We start from the raw sequence: 11,995 nt of genomic DNA on the forward strand, positions 1-11,995 counted from the left end.
CTGTCCTGTTTTCACCATATCCATGTTGCATCAGCACATGGGACTGATCTAAACCAGTTATTACTATAGTACTAGTTAGTTACCAATAGGACATGAGCGGATTGTATTTTGGAAGGGAGGCGACACGTTAAGTCATGATAATTAATTATGATCATTTTATTATTATTATTATTAAACTTTATTTGTACTGAAGGAAAAAGAAAGCTGCGTATGTGCCGGAATCACACAAATAAGTGTCAGGGACACAGGCACTTCCACATCTTCCATACTTTCCACAAATCAATCCACACTAGACACAGTACACCCTATTCCCAAATCAATCCCCCCTGCATAGAGTACACCCTACTCCCAAATCTATCCCACCTCCATACTGTACACCCTACTCCCAAAACTATCCCCCCTCCATACAGTACACCCTACTCCCAAATCTATCCCCACTCCATACAGTACACCCTACTCCCAAATCAATCCCCCCTGCATAGAGTACACCCTACTCCCAAATCTATCCCCCCTGCATAGAGTACACCCTACTCCCAAATCTATCCCCCCTGCATACAGTATACCCTACTCCCGAATCAATACCCCCTGCATAGAGTACACCCTATCCCCAAATCTGTCCCCCCTCCATACAGTACACCCTACTCCCAAATCAATCCCCCCTCAATACAGTACACCCTACTCCAAAATCTATCCCCTCTCCATACAGTACACCCTACTCCCAAATCTATCCCCCCTCCATCCTGTACACCCTACTCCCAAATCAATCCCCCCAGCATACAGTACACCCTACTCCCAAATCTATCCCCCTGCATAGAGTACACCCTACTCCCAAATCTATTCCCCCTCCATACAGTACACCCTACTCCCAAATCTATTCCCCTGCATACAGTACACCCTACTCCCAAATCAATCCCCCCCTCAATACAGTACACCCTACTCCAAAATCTATCCCCTCTCCATACAGTACACCCTACTCCCAAATCTATCCCCCCTCCATCCTGTACACCCTACTCCCAAATCAATCCCCCCAGCATACAGTACACCCTACTCCCAAATCTATCCCCCTGCATAGAGTACACCCTACTCCCAAATCTATTCCCCCTCCATACAGTACACCCTACTCCCAAATCTATTCCCCTGCATACAGTACACCCTACTCCCAAATCAATCCCCCTCCATACGGTAACCCTAGTCCCAAATTTATCGCCCCTCCATACAATACACCCTACTCCCAAATCCATCCCCCCTGCATAGAGTACACCCTACTCCCAAATCAACCCCCCCTCCATCCAGTACACCCTACTCCCATATCAATCCCCCCTCCATACAGTACACCCTACTCCCAAATCTATCCCCCCTCCATCCAGTACACCCTACTCCCAAATCTATTCCCCCTCCATACAGTACACCCTACTTCCAAATCTATTCCCCCTGCATACAGTACACCCTACTCCTAAATCTATCCCCCCTGCATACAGTACACCCTACTCCCAAATCTATCCCCCCTCCATACAGTACATCCTACTCCCAAATCTATCCCCCCTGCATAGAGTACACCCTACTCCCAAATCAACCCCCCCTCCATCCAGTACACCCTACTCCCATATCAATCCCCACTCCATACAGTACACCCTATCCCCAAATCTGTCCCCCCTCCATACAGTACACCCTACTCCCAAATCAATCCCCCCTCAATACAGTACACCCTACTCCAAAATCTATCCCCTCTCCATACAGTACACCCTACTCCCAAATCTATCCCCCCTCCATCCTGTACACCCTACTCCCAAATCAATCCCCCCAGCATACAGTACACCCTACTCCCAAATCTATCCCCCTGCATAGAGTACACCCTACTCCCAAATCTATTCCCCCTCCATACAGTACACCCTACTCCCAAATCTATTCCCCTGCATACAGTACACCCTACTCCCAAATCAATCCCCCTCCATACGGTAACCCTAGTCCCAAATTTATCGCCCCTCCATACAATACACCCTACTCCCAAATCCATCCCCCCTGCATAGAGTACACCCTACTCCCAAATCAACCCCCCCTCCATCCAGTACACCCTACTCCCATATCAATCCCCCCTCCATACAGTACACCCTACTCCCAAATCTATCCCCCCTCCATCCAGTACACCCTACTCCCAAATCTATTCCCCCTCCATACAGTACACCCTACTTCCAAATCTATTCCCCCTGCATACAGTACACCCTACTCCTAAATCTATCCCCCATGCATACAGTACACCCTACTCCCAAATCAACCCCCCCTCCATCCAGTACATCCTACTCCCAAATCTATCCCCCCTGCATAGAGTACACCCTACTCCCAAATCAACCCCCCCTCCATCCAGTACACCCTACTCCCATATCAACCCCCCCTCCATACAGTACACCCTACTCCCAAATCTATCCCCACTCCATACAGTACACCCTACTCCCAAATCTATCCCCCCTCCATACAGTACACCCTACTCCCAAATCTATCCCCCTTACATACAGTACACCCTACTCCCAAATCAATACCCCCTGCATAGAGTACACCCTACTTCCAAATCTATCTCCCCTGCATACAGTACACCCTACTCCCAAATCTATCCCCCCTGCATAGAGTACACCCTACTCCCAAATCAATACACCCTGCATAGAGTACACCCTACTCCCAAATCTATCCCCCCTGCATAAGTACACCCTACTTCCAAATCTATCCCCCCTGCATACAGTACACCCTATTCCCAAATCAATCCCCCCTGCATAAGTACACCCTACTTCCAAATCAATCACCCCTCCATACAGTACACCCTACTCCCAAATCTATCCCCCTGCATAGAGTACACCCTACTCCCAAATCAATCCCCCCTCCATCCAGTACACCCTACTCCCAAATCTATCCCCCTGCATAGAGTACACCCTACTCCCAAATCAATCCCCCCTCCATCCAGTACACCCTACTCCCATATCAATCCCCCCTCCATACAGTACACCCTACTCCCAAATCTATCCCCCTGCATAGAGTACACCCTACTCCCAAATCAATCCCCCCTCCATCCAGTACACCCTACTCCCAAATCTATCCCCACTCCATACAGTGCACCCTACTCCCAAATCAATCCGTCCTCCATACAGTACACCCTACTTCCAAATCTATCCCCCCTGCATACAGTACACCCTATTCCCAAATCAATCCCCCCTGCATAAGTACACCCTACTTCCAAATCAATCCCCCCTACATACAGTACACCCTACTCCCAAATCAATCCCCCCTCCATCCAGTACACCCTACTCCCAAATCAATCCCCACTCCATACAGTACACCCTACTCCCAAATCAATCCGTCCTCCATACAGTACACCCTACTCCCATATCAATCCCCCCTCCATACAGTACACCCTACTCCCAAATATATCCCCCTGCATAGAGTACACCCTACTCCCAAATCAATCCCCCCTCCATCCAGTACACCCTACTCCCAAATCAATCCCCCCTCCATCCAGTACACCCTACTCCCAAATCAATCCCCCCTCCATACAGTACACCCTACTCCCAAATCAATCCGCCCTCCATACAATACACCCTACTCCCAAATGTATCCCCCTGCATAGAGTACACCCTACTCCCAAATCTATCCCCCCTCCATCCAGTACACCCTACTCCCAAATCTATTCCCCCTCCATACAGTACACCCTACTTCCAAATCTATTCCCCCTGCATACAGTACACCCTACTCCTAAATCTATCCCCCCTGCATACAGTACACCCTACTCCCAAATCTATCCCCCCTCCATACAGTACATCCTACTCCCAAATCTATCCCCCCTGCATAGAGTACACCCTACTCCCAAATCAACCCCCCCTCCATCCAGTACACCCTACTCCCATATCTATCCCCACTCCATACAGTACACCCTACTCCCAAATCTATCCCCCCTCCATACAGTACACCCTACTCCCAAATCTATCCCCCTTACATACAGTACACCCTACTCCCAAATCAATACCCCCTGCATAGAGTACACCCTACTTCCAAATCTATCCCCCCTGCATACAGTACACCCTACTCCCAAATCTATCCCCCCTGCATAGAGTACACCCTACTCCCAAATCAATACGCCCTGCATAGAGTACACCCTACTCCCAAATCTATCCCCCCTGCATAAGTACACCCTACTTCCAAATCTATCCCCCCTGCATACAGTACACCCTATTCCCAAATCAATCCCCCCTGCATAAGTACACCCTACTTCCAAATCAATCCCCCCTCCATCCAGTACACCCTACTCCCATATCAATCACCCCTCCATACAGTACACCCTACTCCCAAATCTATCCCCCTGCATAGAGTACACCCTACTCCCAAATCAATCCCCCCTCCATCCAGTACACCCTACTCCCAAATCTATCCCCCTGCATAGAGTACACCCTACTCCCAAATCAATCCCCCCTCCATCCAGTACACCCTACTCCCATATCAATCCCCCCTCCATACAGTACACCCTACTCCCAAATCAATCCGTCCTCCATACAGTACACCCTACTTCCAAATCTATCCCCCTGCATAGAGTACACCCTACTCCCAAATCAATCCCCCCTCCATCCAGTACACCCTACTCCCAAATCTATCCCCACTCCATACAGTGCACCCTACTCCCAAATCAATCCGTCCTCCATACAGTACACCCTACTTCCAAATCTATCCCCCCTGCATACAGTACACCCTATTCCCAAATCAATCCCCCCTGCATAAGTACACCCTACTTCCAAATCAATCCCCCCTACATACAGTACACCCTACTCCCAAATCAATCCCCCCTCCATCCAGTACACCCTACTCCCAAATCAATCCCCACTCCATACAGTACACCCTACTCCCAAATCAATCCGTCCTCCATACAGTACACCCTACTCCCATATCAATCCCCCCTCCATACAGTACACCCTACTCCCAAATATATCCCCCTGCATAGAGTACACCCTACTCCCAAATCAATCCCCCCTCCATCCAGTACACCCTACTCCCAAATCAATCCCCCCTCCATCCAGTACACCCTACTCCCAAATCAATCCGCCCTCCATACAATACACCCTACTCCCAAATCTATCCCAACTCCATACAGTACACCCTACTCCCAAATCAACCCCCCCTCCATCCAGTACACCCTACTCCCATATCAATCCCCCCTCCATACAGTACACCCTACTCCCAAATCTATCCCCCCTCCATACAGTACACCCTACTCCCAAATCTATCCCCCCTCCATACAGTACACCCTACTCCCAAATCTATCCCCCCTGCATAGAATATACCCTACTCCCAAATCTATCCCCCCTGCATAGAGTACACCCTACTCCCAAATCTATCCCCCCTGCATACAGTACACCCTACTCCCAAATCAAAACCCTCTGCATAGAGTACACCCTATTCCCAAATCAATACCCCCTGCATAGAGTACACCCTATTCCCAAATCTGTCCCCCCTCCATACAGTACACCCTACTCCCAAATCTAGCCCCCCTGCATACAGTACACCCTACTCCCAAATCAATCCCCCCTCCATACAGTACACCCTACTCCCAAATCTATCCCCACTCCATACAGTACACCCTACTCCCAAATCAATCCCCCCTCCATACAGTACACCCTACTCCCAAATCTATTCCCCCTGCATACAGTACACCCTACTCCCAAATCTATCCCCCCTCCATACAGTACACCCTACTCCCAAATCTATCCCCCTGCATAGAGTACACCCTACTCCCAAATCTATCCCCACTCCATACAGTACACCCTACTCCCAAATCAATAACCCCTGCAGAGTACACCCTACTCCCAAATCTATCCCCCCTGCATAGAGTACACCCTACTTCCAAATCTATCCCCCCTGCATACAGTACACCCTATTCCCAAATCAATCCCACCTGCATAGAGTACACCCTACTCCCAAATCAATCCCCCCTGCATCCAGTACACCCTACTCCCATATCAATCCCCCTCCATACAGTACACCCTACTCCCAAATCTATCCCCCTGCATAGAGTACACCCTACTCCCAAATCAATCCCCCCTCCATCCAGCACACCCTACTCCCAAATCTATCCCCACTCCATACAGTACACCCTACTCCCAAATCAATCCCCCCTCCATTAAGTACACCCTACTCCCAAATCTATCCCCCCTGCATACAGTACACCCTACTCCCAAATCTATCCCCCCTCCTTCCAGTACACCCTACTCCCATATCAATCCCCCCTCCATACAGTACACCCTACTCCCAAATCTATCCCCCTGCATAGAGTACACCCTACTCCCAAATCAATCCCCCCTCCATCCAGTACACCCTACTCCCAAATCTATCCCCACTCCATACAGTACACCCTACTCCCAAATCAATCCGTCCTCCATACAGTACACCCTACTCCCAAATCTATCCCCACTCCATACAGTACACCCTACTCCCAAATCAATCCCCCCTCCATCCAGTACACCCTACTCCCAAATCTATCCCCACTCCATACAGTACACCCTACTCCCAAATCAATCTGCCCTCCATACAGTACACCCTACTCCCAAATCTATCCCCCCTGCATAGAGTACACCTTGCTCCCAAATCTATCCCCACTCCATACAGTTCACCCTACTCCCAAATCTATCCCTCCTCCATACAGTACACCCTACTCCCAAATCAATCCGCCCTGCATAGAGTACACCCTACTCCCAAATCAACCCCCCCTCCATCCAGTACACCCTACTCCCAAATCTATCCCCCTGCATAGAGTACACCCTACTCCCAAATCAATCCCCCCTCCATCCAGTACACCCTACTCCCAAATCTATCCCCACTCCATACAGTACACCCTACTCCCAAATCTATCCCCCCTGCATACAGTACACCCTACTCCCAAATCAATCCCCCCTCCATTAAGTACACCCTACTCCCAAATCTATCCCCCCTGCATACAGTACACCCTACTCCCAAATCTATCCCCCCTCCATACAGTACACCCTACTCCCAAATCTATCCCCCCTCCTTCCAGTACACCCTACTCCCATATCAATCCCCCCTCCATACAGTACACCCTACTCCCAAATCTATCCCCCTGCATAGAGTACACCCTACTCCCAAATCAATCCCCCCTCCATCCAGTACACCCTACTCCCAAATCTATCCCCACTCCATACAGTACACCCTACTCCCAAATCAATCCGCCCTCCATACAGTACACCCTACTCCCAAATCTATCCCCACTCCATACAGTACACCCTACTCCCAAATCAATCCCCCCTCCATCCAGTACACCCTACTCCCAAATCTATCCCCACTCCATACAGTACACCCTACTCCCAAATCAATAACCCCTGCAGAGTACACCCTACTCCCAAATCTATCCCCCCTGCATAGAGTACACCCTACTTCCAAATCTATCCCCCCTGCATACAGTACACCCTATTCCCAAATCAATCCCACCTGCATAGAGTACACCCTACTCCCAAATCAATCCCCCCTGCATCCAGTACACCCTACTCCCATATCAATCCCCCTCCATACAGTACACCCTACTCCCAAATCTATCCCCCTGCATAGAGTACACCCTACTCCCAAATCAATCCCCCCTCCATCCAGCACACCCTACTCCCAAATCTATCCCCACTCCATACAGTACACCCTACTCCCAAATCAATCCCCCCTCCATTAAGTACACCCTACTCCCAAATCTATCCCCCCTGCATACAGTACACCCTACTCCCAAATCTATCCCCCCTCCTTCCAGTACACCCTACTCCCATATCAATCCCCCCTCCATACAGTACACCCTACTCCCAAATCTATCCCCCTGCATAGAGTACACCCTACTCCCAAATCAATCCCCCCTCCATCCAGTACACCCTACTCCCAAATCTATCCCCACTCCATACAGTACACCCTACTCCCAAATCAATCCGTCCTCCATACAGTACACCCTACTCCCAAATCTATCCCCACTCCATACAGTACACCCTACTCCCAAATCAATCCCCCCTCCATCCAGTACACCCTACTCCCAAATCTATCCCCACTCCATACAGTACACCCTACTCCCAAATCAATCTGCCCTCCATACAGTACACCCTACTCCCAAATCTATCCCCCCTGCATAGAGTACACCTTACTCCCAAATCTATCCCCACTCCATACAGTTCACCCTACTCCCAAATCTATCCCTCCTCCATACAGTACACCCTACTCCCAAATCAATCCGCCCTGCATAGAGTACACCCTACTCCCAAATCAACCCCCCCTCCATCCAGTACACCCTACTCCCAAATCTATCCCCCTGCATAGAGTACACCCTACTCCCAAATCAATCCCCCCTCCATCCAGTACACCCTACTCCCATATCAATCCCCCCTCCATACAGTACACCCTACTCCCAAATCTATCCCCCTGCATAGAGTACACCCTACTCCCAAATCAATCCCCCCTCCATCCAGTACACCCTACTCCCAAATCTATCCCCACTCCATACAGTACACCCTACTCCCAAATCTATCCCCCCTGCATACAGTACACCCTACTCCCAAATCAATCCCCCCTCCATTAAGTACACCCTACTCCCAAATCTATCCCCCCTGCATACAGTACACCCTACTCCCAAATCTATCCCCCCTCCATCCAGTACACCCTACTCCCAAATCTATCCCCCCTCCATACAGTACACCCTACTCCCAAATCTATCCCCCCTCCTTCCAGTACACCCTACTCCCATATCAATCCCCCCTCCATACAGTACACCCTACTCCCAAATCTATCCCCCTGCATAGAGTACACCCTACTCCCAAATCAATCCCCCCTCCATCCAGTACACCCTACTCCCAAATCTATCCCCACTCCATACAGTACACCCTACTCCCAAATCAATCCGCCCTCCATACAGTACACCCTACTCCCAAATCTATCCCCACTCCATACAGTACACCCTACTCCCAAATCAATCCCCCCTCCATCCAGTACACCCTACTCCCAAATCTATCCCCACTCCATACAGTACACCCTACTCCCAAATCAATCCGCCCTCCATACAGTACACCCTACTCCCAAATCTATCCCCCCTGCATAGAGTACACCTTACTCCCAAATCTATCCCCACTCCATACAGTACACCCTACTCCCAAATCTATCCCTCCTCCATACAGTACACCCTACTACCAAATCAATCCGCCCTGCATAGAGTACACCCTACTCCCAAATCAACCCCCCCCTCCATCCAGTACACCCTACTCCCAAATCAATCCCCCCTCCATACAGTACACCCTACTCCCAAATCTATCCCCCTGCATAGAGTACACCCTACTCCCAAATCAATCCCCCCTCCATCCAGTACACCCTACTCCCATATCAATCCCCCCTCCATACAGTACACCCTACTCCCAAATCTATCCCCCTGCATAGAGTACACCCTACTCCCAAATCAATCCCCCCTCCATCCAGTACACCCTACTCCCAAATCTATCCCCACTCCATCCAGTACACCCTACTCCCAAATCTATCCCCCCTGCATACAGTACACCCTACTCCCAAATCAATCCCCCCTCCATTAAGTACACCCTACTCCCAAATCTATCCCCCCCGCATACAGTACACCCTACTCCCAAATCTATCCCCCCTCCATCCAGTACACCCTACTCCCATATCAATCCCCCCTCCATACAGTACACCCTACTCCCAAATCTATCCCCCTGCATAGAGTACACCCTACTCCCAAATCAATCCCCCCTCCATCCAGTACACCATACTCCCATATCAATCCCCCCTCCATACAGTACACTCTACTCCCAAATCTATCCCCCTGCATAGAGTACACCCTACTCCCAAATCAATCCCCCCTCCATCCAGTACACCCTACTCCCAAATCTATCCCCACTCCATACAGTACACCCTACTCCCAAATCTATCCCCCCTCCATACAGTACACCCTACTCCCAAATCAATCCCCCCTCCATACAGTACACCCTACTCCCAAATCTATCCCCACTCCATACAGTACACCCTACTCCCAAATCAATCCCCCCTCCATACAGTACACCCTACTCCCAAATCTATTCCCCCTGCATACAGTACACCCTACTCCCAAATCTATCCCCCCTCCATACAGTACACCCTACTCCCAAATCTATCCCCCTGCATAGAGTACACCCTACTCCCAAATCTATCCCCACTCCATACAGTACACCCTACTCCCAAATCAATAACCCCTGCAGAGTACACCCTACTCCCAAATCTATCCCCCCTGCATAGAGTACACCCTACTTCCAAATCTATCCCCCCTGCATACAGTACACCCTATTCCCAAATCAATCCCACCTGCATAGAGTACACCCTACTCCCAAATCAATCCGCCCTCCATACAGTACACCCTACTCCCAAATCTATCCCCACTCCATACAGTACACCCTACTCCCAAATCAATCCCCCCTCCATCCAGTACACCCTACTCCCAAATCTATCCCCACTCCATACAGTACACCCTACTCCCAAATGAATCCGCCCTCCATACAGTACACCCTACTCCCAAATCTATCCCCACTCCATACAGTACACCCTACTCCCAAATCAATCCGCCCTCCATACAGTACACCTTACTCCCAAATCTATCCCCCCTGCATAGAGTACACCCTACTCCCAAATCTATCCCCCCTCCATACAGTACACCTTACTCCCAAATCTATCCCCCCTCCATACAGTACACCCTACTCCCAAATCTATCTCTCCTCCATACACCCCCTCCATACAGTACACCCTACTACCAAATCAATCCCCCCTGCATAGAGTACACCCTACTCCCAGATCAATCCCCACTCCATACAGTACACCCTACTCCCAAATCTATCCCCCCTGCATAGAGTACACCTTACTCCCAAATCTATCCCCACTCCATACAGTACACCTTACTCCCAAATCTATCCCCCCTCCATACAGTACACCCTACTCCCAAATCTATCTCTCCTCCATACACCCCCTCCATACAGTACACCCTACTACCAAATCAATCCACGCTGCATAGAGTACACCCTACTCCCAAATCAACCCCCCCTCCATCCAGTACACCCTACTCCCAAATCAATCCCTACTCCATACAGTACACCCTACTCCCGAATCTATCCCCCCTCCATCCAGTACACCCTACTCCCAAATCTATCCCCCTGCATATAGCACACCTTAATCCCAAATCAATCCCCCCTCCATCCAGTACATCCTACTCCCAAATCAATCCCCCCTCCATCCAGTACACCCTACTCCCAAATCTATCCCCCTGCATATAGCACACCTTAATCCCAAATCAATCCCCCCTCCATACAGTACACCCTACTCCCAAATCTATCCCCCCTCCATCCAGTACACCCTACTCCCAAATCTATCCCCCTGCATATAGCACACCTTAATCCCAAATCAATCCCCCCTCCATACAGTACACCCTACTCCCAAATCTATCCCCCCTCCATACAGTACACCCTACTCCCAAATCTATCCCCCTGCATACAGTACACCCTACTCCCAAATCAATCCCCCATCCATACAGTACACCCTACTCCCAAATCTATCCCTCCTCCATACAGTACACCCTACTACCAAATCAATCCGCCCTGCATAGAGTACACCCTACTCCCAAATCAACCCCCCCTCCATCCAGTACACCCTACTCCCAAATCAATCCCCCCTCCATACAGTACACCCTACTCCCAAATCTATCCCCCCTCCATACAGTACACCCTACTCCCAAATCTATCCCCCTGCATAGAGTACAAACTACTCCCAAATCAATCCGCCCTCCATCCAGTACACCCTACTCCCAAATCTATCCCCACTCCATACAGTACACCCTACTCCCAAATCAATCCGCCCTCCATACAGTACACCCTACTCCCAAATCTATCCCCACTCCATATAGTACACCTTACTCCCAAATCTATCCCCCCTCCATACAGTACACCCTACTCCCAAATCTATCCCCACT

The sequence above is a fragment of the Ictalurus punctatus genome, chromosome 1, assembly GCF_001660625.3.
Source record: "Ictalurus punctatus breed USDA103 chromosome 1, Coco_2.0, whole genome shotgun sequence".
Classification (NCBI taxonomy): Eukaryota; Metazoa; Chordata; class Actinopteri; order Siluriformes; family Ictaluridae; genus Ictalurus; species Ictalurus punctatus.